Source organism: Sus scrofa, chromosome 17 (assembly GCF_054392235.1).
Source record: "Sus scrofa isolate SSC_HxYL_T2T_F1_AM1 chromosome 17, Sscrofa_HxYL_maternal_Yorkshire_Landrace_v2.0, whole genome shotgun sequence".
Taxonomy (NCBI): domain Eukaryota; kingdom Metazoa; phylum Chordata; class Mammalia; order Artiodactyla; family Suidae; genus Sus; species Sus scrofa.
Genome location: NC_139399.1, coordinates 51,945,729 through 51,965,439, shown reverse-complemented (window position 1 = coordinate 51,965,439; position 19,711 = coordinate 51,945,729). Strand labels below are relative to the sequence as shown.

At 43.5% G+C, this 19,711-nt stretch overlaps 1 protein-coding gene and 1 long non-coding RNA gene across 22 annotated transcripts in view; both read left to right on the top strand.

Moving 5' to 3' along the window:
* Positions 1 to 1,539, top strand: part of LOC146395316 (uncharacterized) — a 63,804-nt gene extending 62,265 nt beyond the window's left edge. For all 3 annotated transcript variants that reach the window (XR_014832396.1, XR_014832395.1, XR_014832392.1), the window contains one exon: positions 1,460 to 1,539. This is a non-coding gene — a long non-coding RNA (uncharacterized LOC146395316). The remainder of the gene's footprint in view (positions 1 to 1,459) is intronic.
* A 1,808-nt stretch (positions 1,540 to 3,347) lies between these two features.
* CHD6 (chromodomain helicase DNA binding protein 6) overlaps positions 3,348 to 19,711 on the top strand; it is a 216,833-nt gene continuing 200,469 nt past the window's right edge. For 10 of the 19 annotated variants that reach the window (XR_014832360.1, XR_014832358.1, XR_014832357.1 and 7 more), the window contains exons 1-2: positions 3,348 to 3,429; positions 15,817 to 15,905. The gene's annotated coding sequence lies outside the window, so the exon portion shown is untranslated. The remainder of the gene's footprint in view (positions 3,430 to 15,816; positions 15,906 to 19,711) is intronic. The other 9 variants (XR_014832359.1, XM_085003939.1, XM_085003935.1 and 6 more) reach the window with 1 other exon arrangement.

Sequence of the window (19,711 nt, the reverse complement as noted above, 5' to 3'; positions counted from 1 at the left end):
AAAGTTCCAGAACTCTTGGAAGCCCTTCTCTGGCTCCCCTTCACAGCTCCTAAGGAGTGCTCTTCTGGGGCCCTTTGTGAAAGTGGATTTACTATATGGTACAGAAAGTTGTACATCACTGGTGTCACCCTCCCACATCAAGGCTTTTTAGGGTCAACCATCTGTGTCCCAGCAGCTGCTGTGGCATCTAGCTCTGCATGGGCTCCATCAGACTCCTTGCGGCTGCACCCTGATAATGCTTTGCCTGCATGCTCCTCGACAGAGCTTTGGGACACCTTGGAACCCCACTTTGCATCTATGCATGATCAACTGGAGTGAATCAGAATTCACTCAAATTGACCTGATGGATAAATTTCCTTCCCTTCCCTCTCCCACAAGCTGTACTGAGATTCATTTTATGTGGCTTCTCAGAGGATAATCCCTTGAGTGGGAGCAAATAATCACCCTGGCACTGGCTCTTCCCTCTTCCCCACCTTTCTCTGTTGTCTCTCACTCCTGCTCACTGAATCAGGCTCTGCATTCTGGAGAACTCAAGCTAAGACTAAGATGTCCCCGTGGATGGATACAGCTAACAGACACTCAGCAGTCTGTGTCTCCCCTCCGTGCAGAAGTGTTTTAAGGTCAGATTCCACTAACCTCGCTCAGCTCCACAGACCTGACTCTTTGAAGGTCAAGCATGGTGCCTCTCTTGAGTATAGTTACCAGTTCTTTCCTTTGCTTGTACCTGTACCATTCGTTTGTGAATCAATCATATATTCCCACTGATTTCCTGTTTAGTGATATAGTATTTGTGCCTTTGCATGTGTGTCACTTCTTATGTGCTCCTGACTTTGGTCAAGATTAAGAACAGGAATTACTGACAAACCTACCTTCCCTCCCCACTTCTGGCCCCCCCTCCCGAAACCATCCCTGCTTTGCTGCTTTGGCACATACACTCTGCTCTCGATGTCTGGAGCTCCACTCCTGCCTCATTACATTTATGCTATGTCATCTTTTGTGGGGAAAGGATGTGATTATGCGAAAGGAGGGCCACTTGACTCCCAAGTCAGACTAAGTCTGCTTCTGGTATAACTCTGCTCCCAGCTCTTTCCAGAAGCTCAAGTTCACAGACCCAAGCCCCATGAGCAACTTTAGACCCTTGATGCTGGTGTCAGACTGGGAGGGCTTTGGCTATCAGCTGCATAGTCCTGCTTCAGCCCCGGTAGCAGCTGGCTCAGGAGAGCAAGTCCGCTGTCCCCGTGAGTTGGGGGACAAGCAGCTCTTTGCCTCTCACTCACCAGCAGTTTGGCTGGATTGAAGCTCCTCAGGATCCATGTGTCAACCTCTGCCTTGTCCCCAACTAGATGATTAAACTCCCTGAGGACAGAGATGTTGTCTGTCTTGTTTAATGCTGTATTGGTTTTGTGTGTCTAGAACAATACCTGGAACATAGTTGATGCTTAATATATATTTGTTTAAGGAAGGAAGAAAGAGGAGGAGGAAGGAAGAACCATGACACTTCTTGGCCAGTCTTGAATCCAATGAGAGAAATGTGCACAGGTAAGGTAGATGGGTGGCAAGGGGATGCTATCTCTGTACTTTCAAACTGGAGAAATCTCTGGTGTTTGCCAAGAAGTACAGAAGTTCTCCTCAGATGAGAATTAGGGCCAGGGGCTGAAAACATAGGATCACTGGGGTTTCAAAGACACTAAAAATATCTTCTCTTTGGGGGTGCACTAAGGCTCTGCTAAGTCATTACAGCTACTTCTGACAAAGTCAAGTCATGTTCATCTCATATGCATCAAACTGCTCTTGGAAGCATGAGAGCTCAGATCATTCCTACCTAATTGAAGTAAGATGAGCCTCTACAGTCGAAATCTAGCCTTTTCTTTTTCTTTTTTTGGTGGGTTATAGGGAAACACCTATAATGGAGGCAAGCAGTGGGTAAAGGGATGATGTGAATTCCACATCTGGGAGGGGGGCAGTAATGGGATGCCATACGGAGTACTTGGCCAGACAAGGCCAACTCATCCCCCTCTGCCTCCATTTATTTATAGTATTTATCACTCCCTCTCCCCTTGTATTTATTCATTGTCTTTTTTTTTTTTATGTATGTATGTATGTATGTCTGTCTGACTTTTTGCCATTTCTTGGGCCGCTCCTGCGGCATATGGAGGTTCCCAGGCTAGGGGTCAAATCGGAGCTGTAGCCCCTGGCCTACGCCAGAGCCACAGCAACGCAGGATCCGAGCTGCATCTGCAACCTACACCACAGCTCACTGCAATGCCGAATCCTTAACCCACTGAGCAAGGCCAGGGATCAAACCCACAACCTCATGGTTCCTAGTCGGATTCGTTAACCACTGAGCCACGATGGGAACTCCCTTATTCATTGTCTTTATTTCCCCTTAGCATGCCCATTCCACAAGAGCAAAGCCTTTGTCTTATTGACCACTGTGTCTCCTGAGATCAATGCCTGGCATTTAGTGGGTATTCAGAAATAAGCTACTAACGAATGAATTAAAGAATATTAAACAGTTAGTTGAATCTCTGCCATATGCTGGGCCCTGTCCTTGAGGATGCTACAAGGATGGTGAAGGAGACAGGCCTGAACTAAACACAGCGTAGCTCGTAGCTCGACATCTGATTTTACAGAAGTATATTCATGACCCCCGGGGGTGAAAACTCCCGGGATGTGCGGGGCGGGGGGTCTGGGGGAAGGTCCTTGGAAAGAAGCCCGTTTACCAGGAGTGCTGGGGAGCCAGAAGGAGAGGAAAAGATGCGGCTGGAAACAGAGCCCGGGACTCCTTGGCTCTCCGCCTGGATTCTCGGCATCTTCTCCTGACCTACGGGACCTCGGCCCCAGCAGAATCTCTGTCGCGGGACCCCAGTCACATCCGCTCTCAGTCTCTGAGAGGCCAGCCTGGGTGTTCCACATGGCTAGCCCGCTACCTGAGAGACCACCTGCGGGTTGAACCTCCGCCCCCCTGGGCTCGCTCTGGGTTCCGCCCCCTGCCTGCCGTCTGCATTGGGCAGGACCCCCGCCCCGCCCCCTCAGCCCTCAGGACCCCGGCCCCGCCCCGCCCCCGCGGCCCCGCCACTGGGTCCCGGGGGGCGGGGCCGCGCGCAGCGGCGTCTCCAAGGCGGGGGGGCGCGAGGCAGGGGGCGGGGCTTCCCCGGTGCGGGCCAATCAGCGCCGCGATCACATCCATGCAAATACGAGCACAATGGAGCGAGCCCATCACTCGCCCCTGCAAGCAAGCTTGAAATGGGCTTTTATCTGAGCAGCAGCCAGGCTGACCAATGACTCTGTGTTTTGGGCCGGCGAAGCCCAATGGCGTAGCAGGGAAGGCGGGCTCGAGCCGGGTTAGGGTGTCCTTGCAGGGTGTCTGAGCTAAACTTCACCAAATAATAGCTGTTTGTATTTTGGCTGCTGCAGGAGCCATTTTAGGTAAGTTCTTCTCTTAACTTTTTATTTTCCTCCCTGGCCTCGGCGGGCGGGCCTTGTCCGCGGGTCCCCGGCCCCGCCCCGCCGGCCGGGCTGGGGTGCCCCTATGAATGAAGCCAGGATGAGGGGCTGCGGCGGCGCCGAGGCCCGACCGGGCCGGGGTCCGAGCGGGGCCGGCGGCGGGCGGCCTGGCGGAGGGCAGGCGGCGGCCTGAGGCCTGAGGCAAGCGGCCAGCCTCCGCCGCGTTCCGCTCCGGCTCACGCTCAGGCCGCGCTCTGGCCGGGCTGCCGTCCTTGGGAGTGCGCCGCCGCGGGCCCCGCGGAGGGGCGGGGGTCCGGGCAGCCCCCGGCCCCGGGCCAGGCGTGCGGGGGCGGGGCGTGCGGAGGGCTCCCCATCCCCCCAACTCCTTGGGGCCGGCCCGAGGAGGGGGACCCCCCCACCTCAGCCAGGTCGGGCAGCGGCTGGGGGTGGCCGCTCTTCCCGCCGCCGTCGCCCCCGCGGAGAAGTTGCTCTATTGCCGTCCTGCGTCTGTTTGCAGGGGTGGAGGAGGGTGGGCTGGTGCCAGGCTGCTGCTCCGGGAGGGGGCGGGGGCCCCGGCGCGTCCTCGGAGCGCGCACCCCCTCCGCCCCCTTCTTACGCGCTAGCGCGCACTCGTCCCGAAAATTGGAACCCTGGAGGTGTCCAGCAACCCCGCAGCCAAGTTTTGTGCATTATTAGATTGCATGTTTGAGCTTACAAAAAAGGAACCTGGCCCCTTCATGGTATTTATTTCCTTCGCTGTTGAGAAGTGACGGAGTCTGTTGCTCCCAAATTTCCAGGGACATGCTTGTCAGATGTGCAGAGGGTTAGCAGCTACTTGGTTTTAAAAAGGACGCTATTAGGAAATCCCCTCACTAGTGAGATAATTGAAATTTGAGTTTGTTTGCAGCTTCAGTTTTATTTGATCCAATTAAAAATGCATAAGCAGACACTTACATTTGTGTACATAAAGTGTTCCTAGTTCCAGTTATGAGTGATGTGACTGTGGTTTCGGTAGTGTGTGATTTAATAAAGCAGTGTAATTCAATTTTGGACCTGTAGGCCCATGTTCTCCAAATTAGGGTTTATGGACTATTAGTAATCTGGCCAAGTTTTCTAGTGAATCCTTGGCATCTTTGGGGCTGTATATGCGCCTTACTCCCCACCCCCTCAACACTGCTTATTTCTGGTGTAGCAGATCCACGAATAGAGAAAATACTCATTGAATTTTTTTTTTAACAATTTTCAGAGTGTCTGCAATATTGACTGAGATTCAATTATTATTTCTTAAATGGTATATAGGAATATCATCCCAGTAGGCTCCAAATTTTGATGTATTTTAAGGGGGTATGCTTGTGACCCTTAGAAAAGTCCAGACAGGGACCACTCTGCTGTGTTCTCGAGACTAATTATGAGCTTTCTTACTGGGGATTTGTACCCATGGTCTGTGCATGGATGCATAGGAGAGTCTCTTGGAAGATCAGTCTGGCAACCTCAAGGAGATAGGTTTTCTAAACTTTATAGCTCTCTGGGAATAGAAGGTTTGAGATCCATGTATGATAACATGATTAAACATGAATCGTCAAGTGAAATGGTTTATGCCAACCAGAACAGGTGGTTGCAGAGAAGCGATGCATGACTGTAACCAAAGGGCTGGGAAAATGTGGAGTGCTGAAGTGATTAATTTTGGATTTCTTTCTGTCCTGGGGCAGACTTCCTAGACGAATTTTAAACTTTTTTCTTGATTAATGGACTATATTAAAAGTTTACCTTTTTTTCCCCCTTTTTTGCTGGCTTTGGAATCTCCTGTATGGTAACTATGATACTGCTCTCTGTAATCTGGCCACGGGCAAAGTAAATCTAGATCTGTTGTGAAATTAGCTCTGTTTCATTGTGGTATCACAGTTTTCCTGGTGCCACATCTTTTATACTGAAACTTTTTTTTTTGCTTTTTTACATTTTATTTTTATAATTTATTATTAGTATAAGTGGAAGTTCTCTGAACTCAGGTTTTACTTCATGCAAATCACATGAGAAATTGAATGGCCAGTTGAAAGTGCAATTGGACGTCACAAGTTAATACTACTACATTTCTGGAAGATCCTTTGGTGGTTAGGTTTTCTGTATTTATTGATTTACTTTTCTCATAACTATTTCAAATACCAAAGAAAATCTGAAGCAGAATCTTATCTCTTTAGAAATAACATCTCATATGTGATTTTTGCCATTTTGCAAGAAATTAGGCTGCTGGGCAATACTGTGTCTTGGAGATTTCTGCTTTAGAGAAGTTTCAGAGAAGTTTTTCAGTTTTCTTGGATGTATGGCTGCCCCAAGCAGAGCTTGTGGTTATGTCTTCCTGTGTTAAACCATGAGGAAAAAGGGATCCACAACTTCAGGCTTGATTCTCATCGCAGGGGTCTGTGTTTTTCAGCTTTCATGGGAAGACTTTGTATTGGTAATGACCAAATGGAGTCACATATGGATTCATGTTCTGAACCCTTTTGAACAGGTTTTGGGATTCAAGGATTCTGCTTGCATAAATATCTTTGGTATATGACAGTGACAGTATTTAGGACAATGACAGTATGTAAATCAACTGAGGATACTATTTTTTTTGGCTTTGCCTGCGGCATGCAGAAGTTCCTAGGCCGTGACCCTGACCTGAGCCATAGCAGTGACAACAATGGATCCTTAAGGGCTAGGCCACCAGGGAAGGCCAGATTGTAGTTGATTTACAATGATGCATTAGTTTCAGGTATATAGTAAAATGATTCAGTTATACATACACATATATATGTATATACATATACTTTTGTGTATATGTGTGTGTGTGTGTGTATATATATATATATATATATATATACTCGTGTGTGTGTATGTGTATATATATATATATATAGTTTTTCAGATTCTTTTCCATTATAGGCTATTATAAGATATTGACTATCATTCCATGTGCTATACAGTAGGTCCTTGTTGTTTTTTATGTAGTAGTGTGTATCTCTTAATCCCAAACTCCTGATTTAGCCCTCTCCCTGAAAACTTGTTTTTTAAAATAAATATTTAGTAGTTATACTTCCATCCCTCATTCAAAGTCTAATTCAGGTGAAAAGATATGGTGGATTTCATGGGACTGCCTGTACTCTCCTGAATCAGGTTATTACTATATTGAAAACTCTTTGAAATGCATAAAATAATAGCTAGAGCTTAGATATCTGTTCCCTGGAGAACATTTTTGCTTTTGTAACAGAGTATGACAGACTTGTGAGGGAAGCTAAAAGAACTCGCATCGAATACCTGATATATGTCCAGCACTTAGCTAGGCGCTGGGACTGCAGAGGTGAGAAAAAAATACCCCTGTTTTCTTAGCCATCCATGATCTTCTTGGGCTGCAACTCAATGAAATAAAGTAACTTGTTCAAGGCCATAAATCTAGTACACTTTAGAGTCAGAATTTGAACCCCAACCATCTGGATCCAAAGCACTTATTCTTTTCACCCACAGCACTACAAAATTTTCTTAAAAAGCTGGAGCATGCTGTCAGTTTTTATGGTATAATGCTGGATTAACTAGCATAGTTTGCCTAAGTTCTATAAATCTGTCCATTTTTACTCCCACTTCAAGAATTTGTCACTGAAGAGGCAAACTGGAATACACTGAGGCTACCCTTTCCCCTCCTCGTCTCCACAGTGTAGGAGAGGGCTTCCTGGGCATTTAAGAGTTCAGGGTTATGGAGTTCCCGTCCTTGGCACAGCAGAAACGAATCTGACTAGGAACCATGAGGTTTCGGGTTCGATCCCTCGCCTTGCTCAGTGGGTTAAGGATCTGGTGTTGGTGTGATCTGTGATTTAGGCCGCAGATGCGGCTCAGACGTGATGTCGTTATGGCTGTGGTGTAGGCCGGCATCTACAACTCTGATTCGACCCCTAGCCTGGGAACCTCCGCCACCAGTGCAGCCCTAAAAAGACAAAAAGACAGACAGACAGACAGACAGACAGACAGACAGACAGACAGACACACACACACACACACACACACACACACACACACACACACACACACACACACACAAAGTTCAGGGTTAGCCCAATAATGGTAATAACCATGAAGTGCAGAGGGAGAAAGCAGTCAGATTTTCCTTGCCAAAATGTTCTTCTCTAGTTCATTTTGTGGAAGCTTTGATACCCTCATGAGAAATTCTGTCACTTCCAAAAAAGTCCTGAAGGTAGTAAACTGCAGTTGTTTTAAAATATCACTTTTCCCATTTCTGAACCAAATTATTTGCATAAAATCCAGAGAAAAATGGTAAGTTTTGCTTGTGGTTCCTGTATTAGTTGGTTTTTCTAGTTTGTAGTAGTGATTCTTTTTTTTTTTTTTTTTTTTGTCTTTCTGTCTTTTCTAGGGTCACTACCGCAGCATATGGAGGTTCCCAGGCTAGGAGTCTAATCGGAGCTGTAGCCACTGGCCTGAGCCAGAGCCACAGCAGTGCGGGATCCGAGCCGTATCTGCGACCTACACCACAGCTCACAGCAACACCGGGTTGTTAACCCACTGAGCAAGGCCAGGGATTGCACCCGCAACCTCATGGTTCCTAGTCAGATTCGTTAACCACTGTGCCATGACGGGAACTCCATAGTAGTGATTCTTTATATCCTCCTACTTTTATTCTTTATGTCATTTGCCATCTTTGAGACTTTTAGCATCTTTGATAATGTATATGACATTAAATAGCTCATATTTTGAGGAATTTTTTAAAAAATTGATGAACCTTTTTTTTAATAGTCATAATGAAGGACTTAAACTTTTTAGCATAGGAAAAAAACCTCATTATTCAATAGATTTCCATGGTGCTTTTTATTCACTAGCTATTTCAGAAGAGCTTAACATACTAAGACAGTGTTTGAAAATTTCAGGAAAACTAAGAAGTAGAATTTTAAGATAACTTTAGGACGTGAATCCAAACATTTACATATTTGAATTTTATAAAAGAACAGAGAGTTTTCTATTATTCTCCTTTTCTACTTCTTTATAGAAGGTTCTCATAGGGAGTTTTCACTGATCTAATTTTATGCGTCAAATATAGTATCAGTAAAATTTTAATATATTTTGGATTTTCTTGTATACTATGTGACCAAGGCATTTTATTTTTGGAATTTTAAATTCTAAGATCATCTCTCTGTAAAAGGTCAGGCTTCAGATTAAACGAAGGTCTGGCTTTGGTAACATTGACCTTCAGTGCCTACCTGTTTAGGTTAATGCTTGGTATCCTGGGATTCACGGACACTTTAGCTTGTCTGTGAATTCCCCAAAATAGTATGTAAAATATTGTTTGTGTGTATATTTTTATGGGAAGCAAATCTATTTCTTTTTATGATTCTTAAAGGACTCTGACTCCACCTTCCTTCTCCCTCCCCATCCCTTCCCAACCACAGGCACAAATATTAAGGATCATTGATTTAGGTTATCACAAAACAGTTGTTTTGTTTGAGCAAAATCTTTTGCCTAGAGGCTGACTTCTTTGGGCTTTTTGGCCTTTAGCAGTTCCTGCAATCTCAGTCTGGATCAGTTGGCCTGGGCTGGGTCCCTCAGGGCAGCATCCAGGCAAGGGTTACCCCCAGAATTCTTCTGCCTGATTTATTCTTGGGAAGCTGCTCCGTGCTTTTGCCTCTGCAGCCTGATAAGAGGACAATTGAAAGACAGTCTTAGAAGGTCCTGGGCTTCTTGGCCTCAACCATCTGCCTCTGCAGATGGGCCCTGGGGGGTGGGGGGCGGGGGTGGGAGGGTGGCCCTGGCAAAAGCTCCTGATAGTTTCTTGCTTTGAACTCTACTTCTTAATCATTCTGTTAGTGCTTCATTCAGTGCGTTCAGAGGAGTAGAGTTTTCTGACACTGTAAGCAGAACAATTAAAAATACTCTCCATTTTTATAATCCTGGGACTTTGTATGAGATATACCTTGTAACTTTTCTGTTAATGTTGTTAATTTTAAGTGGAATTTTCTTAAAAAATATCTAGTTAGGCTTATAACCTTATTTTATACTGAACATGCATATATGTCAAGTTCTATTAAACTAGATGTTACTATAGGGGAAAGGATCGCATATTAAAGTTCTCAGGCTTTTATAATTTATTTAAGTAATAAACAAACTGGTAAAACAAAATGATAGAGCAGTAAGAAAATTCTAGGATTAGTCTTTAAGCAGCAGCTGAACTTGAAGTTATCCTGGACATTTGCTCATAGAAGTCCATTTGTTGGGTCAGACCAGAAGTTGAGTAGAAGAAAAATCAGTTTCTTTGGTTTGATAATATGTGGATTGAGGAAGACACCTAAGCTTTAGGTAGTTTGGTGAAGGGCATTGAGTCCTATAAGGGGATTCTGTCTGATGTGTTCCTTTCCTGAGTGTACAGGAGTAAAGAAATGTACTTGGACAGTTTACTTTGGGTTCAAGGAAACCATCAGTATACTTAAGAAATCCTTTGAAGGATTGTGTTTGGTAAGGTAGGTCCAGATCATAGATGTCATTTACTCAAAAGAAATTTTATGTAACTTAACACTGAGATTTCATTAATGTTCATTGTGTATTTTGGCTTACCGACTCTTGTGATGTTAGCAGTCTGAGTTTAACCATGGGTTAGCATGAGCAAGTCAAGCTGTCATCCTTGTTGACCATGTGACAGATTCGGATCACATTATAACCTGTTAGGTTGTTTCTTTGTGCAAACCTTATGTAGTACTGTTTTAAGGGTCTTGGGGTGGGGGTTGGGTTCTGCATAATGCAAATAATGTTTTTTGCCTTAAGTTGTAAAAATAGACTGAGGAAATGGTAGAAAGAGATCATTAATGACCAGCTCCAAAAAGATAATTGTAAAAATGTAAAATAAGCGCTTTTAGATCAGGGCTACTCAAACTTAGTCTGTGGATCTGTGCGGGTCTGTGAGTTTTTTATTACCTGTCTGTGACTAGTTAAGTTCAAAACTTGAAAGAAAGTAATTAGCTGCTTTTACAGTATTTTTTTAGAAAAATGACTTGTCTGTTGAACCTGTTAATGAAAAATAGAAGTTTATGCTGTAGTCCTTGTTTAAAATATTTTCCCCTGGTAATTAATGTTTCTAGTATTTTATAAAAGTATTGGTCAATAATGGATTAGTGAAAAAAAAAAGCTAGTACTTTACCATAGAGAGTACAACTCCAGATGATGGGCAGTATCAGCATTATCTTGGAGTGTATTAGAATTGCAGATTTTTGGCCTCATTCCAGACCACTGAAATAAAATAACCTGGGATGGAGACCCACTAATCTGTGTTATAACAAGCTATCCTGATGTTTTTGTGTATCTTTAAATTTGAGGAACATTGTTCTAGATCAGCACTTTCCAGTAGAAAATGTCCTGTATCTGTGCAGGACCTAGTAGTCACGAATGGCTTTTGAAGCTCCTAAAAGGTGGCCAGTATGACTAAGGAACAGAATTTATATTTTTATTTAATATTAGTTAATTTAAGTTTAAATCATCATATGGCTAGTGGCACTGGCATTTGACAGCACAACTCTAGACCCTTTAACACCCCCTGCCACCCTTCCCTCCCCTCCCCCCTGCTTTGGGGGAAATAGTGGATTTTTCCCCCCTTCTTCGTTTAGAAAGAAAAATACAATATGGAACAAGACTGTCCTTTAGCCTAAAGAGAAACTAAACAATAAAGTTTGGTACTGTTTTTTCCGTTTATATTTACCTATTTATTTTTATCTAAAAGTTTATTTGATATTAATAGTCAGATCAGAAATAAATTTCAATATGTGTCTTGTAATGTTTTGCAAACAGAAAGGTAAGTGTTCCAGTGAAGCCTTGTGACCTTTTATGCATGTGACTAACATGCATGTCTTTCTACATGATTTCTGACGCTTTTTTCTTTCATATACAGGTTTCATACAGGCAGCTTTTAGGTGCAGTACTTAATTCTCAGTATAAAACATTGGGTATTGAGGGTTCACATTACTTTAGTTAATGGAGATTTTTCCTATGTAAAGTATTTCTGGTTTATCAGCTTACTTAGAGGATGTAGATGTTTTTTCAATTTATAAAGGTAATCTTTGTTGTTGGTTTTTGTTTGTTTGTCTGTTGGTTTGCTTTTTAGGGCCACACCCACGGCATATGGAGGTTCCCAGGCTAGGGGTCCAATTGGAGGTAGAGCTCCTGGCCTACACCACAGCTCACGGCAACGCCGGATCCTTAACCCATGGAGCGAGGCTAGGGATCAAACCCTAAACCTTATGATTCCTAGTCAGATTCGTTTCCACTGCACCACAATGGGAACTCCTAATCTTTGTTTTTAATAATATTCTCCAAAGCTCCCTTGAAAGATTGAGCCTTATCCTTTGTCCCCTTCCAATATATTTGAAACTTGATTTGTTAAAAGCAAGGATTTCTTGGAGTTCCCTTGTGGTGCAGTGGGTTAAGGATCCAGAATTGCTGTAGCCGTGGCACAAGTTGCAGGAAGTTCCTGGCCTGGGAACTTCCATATGCCAAGGGTGTGGCCAAATAAAAGGATTTCTTTTGCTCATTCAGGGGGTATGTTCTTCCCTGCCTTCAGCCCCATCTACTTGTATTTCAAATTTTAAACTGCTTAAAATCATGGATAGCATCGATTCTAATATATTGATTAATATCCACTGCAGAATTGGGGGGTTTTGTTTGTTTATTTGGTTTTGTTTTTTTGGCCGTGCCCTTGGTATGTGGAAGTTCCCAGGCCAGGGCCTGAACCCTCGCCAGAGCAGTGATCAAAGCTGCTGCAGTGACAATGCCAGATCCTTAACCTGCAGCACCACAAAGGAACTCCTGGAGACTGTTTTATGGTTGACAGGTGGAAGGAAACATGGCTGTAGAAGTAAATGAAGATCTACATGTAGAATCATAGCGTTTTTTTTTTTTTTTTGGCGTGTGGAAGTTCCCAGGCTAGGGATGGAACCTGCACTATAGTAGTGACAATGCCAGATCCTTAACCTGCTGAGCCACCAGGGAATTCCAAGAATCATAGTTTTTTAAAAATGCTTTCTGGATGTAATAAAATGGATCTTTCTAATCATATTGTAATTTTATTAAATTTATTCGCCAAGTTTTAGGTTTTCAAGCAGGAGATTGTTAGTCATTTAGCAGTGACTCTTGAAGCATAAAAGACAATAAGAAGTGTCTCATATGCTTTATACAGTCGTAGATTTTAGAATCAGAAGGGTTCTTAAAGATCACCGATAGAGCTGCAGGAATAGCAAAATTATTGATGCAGCAGTATCTCTTGCTTTGTTTATGGTGTGACTTAATGCTGTATTTTTCCATTGGTGTCCATTAAAAAGCATCACTGTTTTCCCTTTAATTTTGTTGTGGGAGACAGTCTTTCACTGTCAGTTAGGGTGAAGATAATATGGAAGGTTGTCTGGGCAGGGGCTTCTGTTTAGCTGAGACACAAGTATCACTGATTGGGGGAGCTTAACATTTTGTAACATTCAGCTTTGGGCTCTTTTATTTGACCATCAAAGGATTTCAAGTTCTTGATCTCTAGGCACATATTTGAATTACTGCTTTGGGGTCTTAAGGAATTGGAAAACCCTGTCTTTTGGAATTGAGATCTGGTAGTTGGCAGATCCCAAGCCTAGAATTTTCGGGGGTTTGATGCTGTTCTCATCACTGGCACTGATTTGCAGAGCTACAGCTGGAATATTGTATGAGAAGTTACTAAAAGGCTCTTTTCATAAGCCACGCCCAAATACCAGCCTCCTTGTTTACACTTAATAGTTGGTCACCTGTCCATCCTTATCTGCTACATTAGACATTTCATGCTAGCAGGGCTCTCCCTGGGTGCTCCTGACTTTCTTCCATGTTCAGTCTTGAGCTAAGCTAAGCTGCCAGCATATCTGTTGTTGTAGCAATTATTTTGAGTTTAAGATTATTATTTTTTTCTGGAGTTCCCGTCGTGGCGCAGTGGTTAACGAATCCGACTAGGAACCATGAGGTTGCGGGTTCGGTCCCTGCCCTTGCTCAGTGGGTTAACGATCCGGCGTTGCCGTGAGCTGTGGTGTAGGTTGCAGACGCGGCTCGGATCCCGCGTTCCTGTGGCTCTGGCGTAGGCTGGCGGCTACAGCTCCGATTAGACCCCTAGCCTGGGAAACTCCATATGCCGCGGGAGCGGCCCAAGAAATAGCAAAAAGACAAAAAAAAAAAAAAAAAAAAAAGATTATTATTTTTTTCTTCTTTTTAGGGCCACACCCGCGGCATATGGAGGTTGCCAGGCTAGGGGTTGAATCAGAGCTACAGCTGCTGGCCTACACCATAGCTCATGGCAATGCAGGATCCCTAACCCACTGAAAAAGGCCAGGGATCCAACCTGCATACTCATGGATACTAGTCAGGTTTGTTTCTCCCGAGCCACGACGAGAAATCCTCTAGTTTAAGATTTAAGGGTTATCAAGTCTCACACAGTTCAGCACCTTAACTAAATTCTTCTAAACCAGAGCCTCTTTCTGACTTCTCCGGATTGGGGAAGAGAAGAGTTGGAAGGGAATTCAGGGGTTGTCTAGTGTAATATTGTCATTTTACGGATGATGGAACAGAGTCCTTCCTAGTCCTGTCTAGTCACATATTTTGTTAGGCCACAGAGCTGGTCTTTGGTCAAGTTATGATTAGAATTCATTTCTCACTTCATTAAATAGGACTTGCTCCCTAACTCTGATTGTCAGGGTCCTAAAAACCCACATGGGAGACATTCCCTTAAGAACTTATGGGGAGGAGTTCCCGTCGTGGCTCAGTGGTTAATGAATCTGACTAGGAACCGTGAGGTTGCGGGCTCTATCCCTGGCCTTGCTCAGTGGGTTGAGTATCCTGTGTTGCTGTGGCTGTGGTGTAGGCTGGCGGCTACAGCTCCGATTCGACCACTAGCCTAGGAACCTCCATATGCCATGGGAGTGGCCCAAGAAATGGCAAACAAACAAACAAAAAAAGAACTTATGGGGAAGACGTGCTCTGAGATTAGAAGTGAATTTGTGAAAGGCTGCATAACTTTTTTTCATGTTTTCTGAAATAAAGATATTATCAATGAAATTTTACATGTCTAAAAGGGGGTAAGAATGAGTGGTACTATTTTGGTAACTCTTATTTACTATGTCTTGTTTACTAGAAACATTTTGGCATGTCCTTCCCTGATATCAGAGTAAAAGCCTTGTGGTACTATTTTGGTAACTCTTGTTTACTATTTTTTGCTTACTAGAAACTTTTTGGCATGTCCCTCCATTATATCATGGTGAGATGCTTGTAAATTCACCTTTTCTTTATTGCAAATAATGTGCACGAGAAGTTGTTTTCACAGCTTTATGACTTAGGGTTATTTGAATAAGTTTTTCCCAAACCTCTTAATATTCATGATATAATAACAGCAGCTACGAGTCATTGAGTGCTTACTGTGTGCCAGGTATGGTGGCGGGTTCTTTCATAGTGTGGTGATGGTTACAGCTGTTTGTATATATTCTGGTTCTCTTTCTTTTGGGTACATGGTACAACTGCACTTCACCTTGAAGTTGAGCATGGCTCTGTGACTCGCTTTGGATACTGACATTTGACTACTGGAAGTGATGTGAGCCACTTCTAGGCAGATAACTTTTTTTTTTTTTTTTCCTGAAAGCAATCTGCAGTGGTTACATAGTGTAGGCAAGTGAGCCCATGCTTTAAACCACCAAGGTGGGTTTTTTTTTGGTCCTTTTTTTGCTTTTTAGGGCTGTACCCGAGGCATGTGGAGGTTCCTAGGCTAGGGGTCGAATCCGAGCTATAGCTGCTGGCCTACACCACAGCCACAGCAGTGTCAGATCCCAGCCGCATCTGTGACCTGCACCACAGCTCACAGCAAAGCCAGATCCTTAACCCACTGAGCGAGGCCAGGGATGGGACCCGCATCCTCATGGATACTAGTCACATTCATTTCTGCTGAGCCACAATGGGAACTCCATAAACTGCTGAGTTTTTTAAAGAGGAATTTTAACTACAGCATAACCAAACCCATCCTGATGAATATACATGGATTATTATCCTTGATCATCATGGCTAAGTTCTGGTATTAGCCCATATTTCAGTTAAGGAAACAGGCAAAGGAATTAAGTTGTCTGTAATTGCAATGCTAATAACCTAGGCAGTTTGAGCCCCATATTCTTAAGCAGTGTAGTTTGTTGCCATTCTCTCTGTTGTACCATCTCATTACTGACTGTGTATAGAATGCGGCTCTGTCCATGATAACTTCATGATAAAGCTTATGTTTACCCCTCTGTTCTGTCCCTTCTTACAGATACTCCTGAAGTTTTAGATCCAAGGGTGACTCTCTCTCTCTCTCTCTTTTTTTGGCAGTACTCATGGTACTTGGAAGTTCCCAAGCCACTCAGTGACAATGCCAGATACTTACTTAACCTGCTGCACCACATGGGAACTCCCTAAGGGTGGGTGTCTCTTAGCAGCATTTATCCTTTTCAGTGTTGTGCTGCAGAATCCTCCGTTCCTTTTCTGTCATCTGTTCTCTACTTTTACTGCCTTCTGAAATTCTGTCTTTCATATGATGAGGATAGTTTTTTGCTGTAAATATCTTCACATCTCTAATATTTTTGAAGTAAATTTCTCAGAAGGCCACATTTAGCTTTATGAATAGGAGGCTGTCCTGCAGCTGTAAAGACACTACAGCATAGTGGTTAGTTAAGTGCATGGATGCTGCAACCAGACCACTGGGTTTGAATCCTAGCCCAGCCGCTCATTGGCTGTGTGAACCTATCTGTGTCTCAGTTTCCTTATCTGTAAAATGGAGATAATACCTTCTCATAGGGTTGTTTTGAGGATTAAATGAGTTAATTTATGTAATGCCTTGGGACAATACCTGGCACATCGTAACCATGATTTAAATGTTAGATATTATAATTACAAAGAATCAGGTATCAGAGGACCAAGGTGAATGGAGGTACGTCATTACTAGTCTTTCTGAGGTTAATATTAAGATATCAAAGATTTAATACCACCTGTAATTTTTCCTTTTATTCAGTAGGGATTGCTGAGCAACTCTATAAGGCACGGTGCTCTGTGAGGGATGGAGGGAATGACCTAGAGCTTGCCCTCAAGGAACTTAGAATAGGAAGGGGAGATAAGATATACATAAATACCTCTACACAGATGATTGTACTATTATGAGGTAGCCCATAAAAAGTGTCCCATCACAAGAAAGATAAAGGGCTTTGGGAGTTCAGAAAAAGGAGGGATGGGGAGTCAGAGAAGTCTTTGAGTCAGACTGGGCATGCATTGGGGTCGGAAGGAAAGGCAGGGCTTGGATATGTGGAGACTGGGTGAGGCAGGGAGCCGGTCTCCAGGTGTAAGGAAAGATCAGATCAGAGGCCGTCATGAATATGCTTGTGTTGAACATTCACTCTGTCCTCGGCACTGATGTAAACTCTGGGGATGCAGCAGTAAGCAAAACCACGTTCCTGCTCATGGAGCGTATGTTCTAGAGGTTATTTGAGTATGCAGAACTGTAGAGTATCAAGTGGTGATGAGGACTAAGAAGAAAAATAAAGCAGGATAAGGAGACAGAGAATAGATTTATATCACTAACGAAAGCATGATTAATTTCTAATTTTTTTTAAGGTCTCTCTTGAGGAAACCCAAGGCAGAGCTAAATGGCTTTTCCTGTGCAATGGGCCCTATCTGTGCTGTTTTCCTTATCCCTAGTTCCCTGCCCCTTGCTCTTGACCTGGGTAGATGTTTTCCTTCCTTTGAAATTTGAGAATAAGTCCCAGTGTCTTCAGGCGGCCTCCCCCTCTATATATGCCAGAAGCATGCTCTTTCCCACAAGTATGTGATGCCCGTTTATTTAGTAAACAGTTATTGAACTTTCATTTGGTTTTAGCCATTCCTGGACACTGGGAACTTGAAGGTAAATGCGCTTGGTCTCTGCCCTTGAGAAATGCCCAGTCTGTCAGAAGAGAGACATGTAAACTGCTGCTACAAACATGATAAATGTCAAATCAGAGCTATGTCCAAAGTTGTGTTAGAAAGAAAGAAGAGGGAGTAACCATCTAGGAGGAGAGTTGGTGAGGGCTTTTGAAAGGAAGGAAATTGTAAATTGGTTCTTGAAAATTGATTTGGAGTTGAGTAATCAGAGACTTGATTGGTGTCTGATTTGGAGAGCCTTTTTTTGTTTGTTTTGGCCGCACCCACGGCATTGGAGAGCCTTTTAGGCATAGGAAGTAAGTATCCTGTGGGAACCGAGGCAAATGGTTAGTTCACTGTGGCTGGAGTGTGGAGGAGAACCAAGTTGGGTGGATGATAGAGCTGGAGGAGTAGGTTGGAGACGTTGAAAGGAGTTAGGATTTGTGTTGGCAGTGAGGACGCATCTGGGGTTTTAATGCAGGAGAATGTGTTGTATTCTCACTTGGTAGCAGTGATTGGCTTATAACAGTGTGTTCAAACTTCGCTACATATTAGAATTACCTGGAAAGCTTTAAAAACGCCAATGCCCAGGTTGCGCACCATAAAATCAGATTGTCTGAGAGAGAGACCCAGGTGTTGGATTTTTCATAGCTTCTCAAGTCTGAGTAGCAGTGGTTTGGAGAGGCTCGACAACAGATTAATATTAGAATCATGAGCCTGTTGCAGTGGCCTAAGAAGGAGATAAGTCTTTGAATTGAGGCATTGGGAGCAGGGATAAGGGAAGATAGAGTCAACCATTGTTGTTTTTCCTCAATTTTCTGTATGTCTGTCTTCTCCAATAAAGCTGTGGCCCTGTGAGTCAAGGTCCAGTGTTTGTACTTTGAATTCCTCCTAAAGGTTTGTGGGTAGTAGGTTCTCAATAAATGTTTGCCATGATTAAGGTTAGTTTTCTTTTGTTCAAGTACTCGTAGTAATTCCTTTAGGGGTGAGAGTGGATGGAGATGAAACATTTTGGTCAGTTTCACTTCCTTGTAATTCCAGTTAAAGATTTAGGAAATTACAATCCAGTGTTTAAAACAATGTCTGGATATGGCATTGGTTTATCTGGACTGTCTCTCAGCCCAGTTAAGTTTACCTTTAACTCCTTTTTTTTGGCCACACCTGCGACATGTGGAAGTTGGGGTGAGGTATCAAACCCAAGCATAGTTGCAGCCTGTGCCACAGCTGTGGCAACACCAGATTCTTTTTTTTTTTTTTTTTTGTCCTTTTGCTTTTTCTAGGGCCACTCGCATGGCATGTGGAGATTCCCAGGCTAAGGGTCGAATCGGAGCTGTAGCTGTTGGCCTACGCCACAGCCACAGCAACTTGGGACCTGAGCGTCTTCAACCTACACCACAGCTCATGGCAACGCCGGATTGTTAACCCACTGAGCAAGGCCAGGGATCGAACCCTCGACCTCATTCATGGTTCCTGGTCGAATTCGTTAACCACTGCGCCATAACAGGAACTCCGCAACACCAGATTCTTAACCCACTGTGCCACAACGGGAATTCCTTGCCTTTAATTCTTGGCATTTGTGTAAAACCCATTGGTGTTAATATACCCTGTAAAATAAAGAATCTAGAGTGCCTAGATTCTTAAAGTATTTTTAAGGTTTACCTTCTACAGCAACAGAACCTACAGGCTGTTAATCTGTGTAGTAACTCAGGAATTTATCAGTGTGGTATAGAAACAGACTTGGTTTGTGCACTTGAAATAATTTCTCTTACCAAATACATGTATTTGTATACAGGGATAGTATTTTAAAATGTTTTTCAGCGTTTTTGTGTTAAATTTTCATTCTCTATTCTAATGGAAGGGAGTTGGAACATATAGAAATTAAGAACTTTAAAAATGTTCTGGAGTTCCCGTTGTGGCTCAGCAGGTTAAGAACCCGACATAGTGTCTGTGAGGATGCGGGTTCAATCCCTGGTCTTGCTCAGTGGGTTTAGGATCTGGCGTTGCCACAAGCTGCAGATGTGGCTCACCTCTGGTGTGGCTGTGGTGTAGGCCAGCAGCTGCAGCTCTGATTCGACCCCTCTCCCGGGAACTTCGATATGGCACGGGCGCAGCCCTAAAAAGAAAAGAGAGGAAAAAAAACTTTTAAAATGTTTGATGCCATTTTGTATCTTGAAAAATGTCTAATCTACAGAAAGTCATGAGATTTGCACCGTAACAGCAATCTCCCCTTTACCTGGATTTACCAGTTATTAATGTTTTACCAGCTCTGCTTTATATCTTTCTCCCTGTCTCTATATATACTTCTGTTTTAAAAGCCATATCCTTTGAGGGTTTC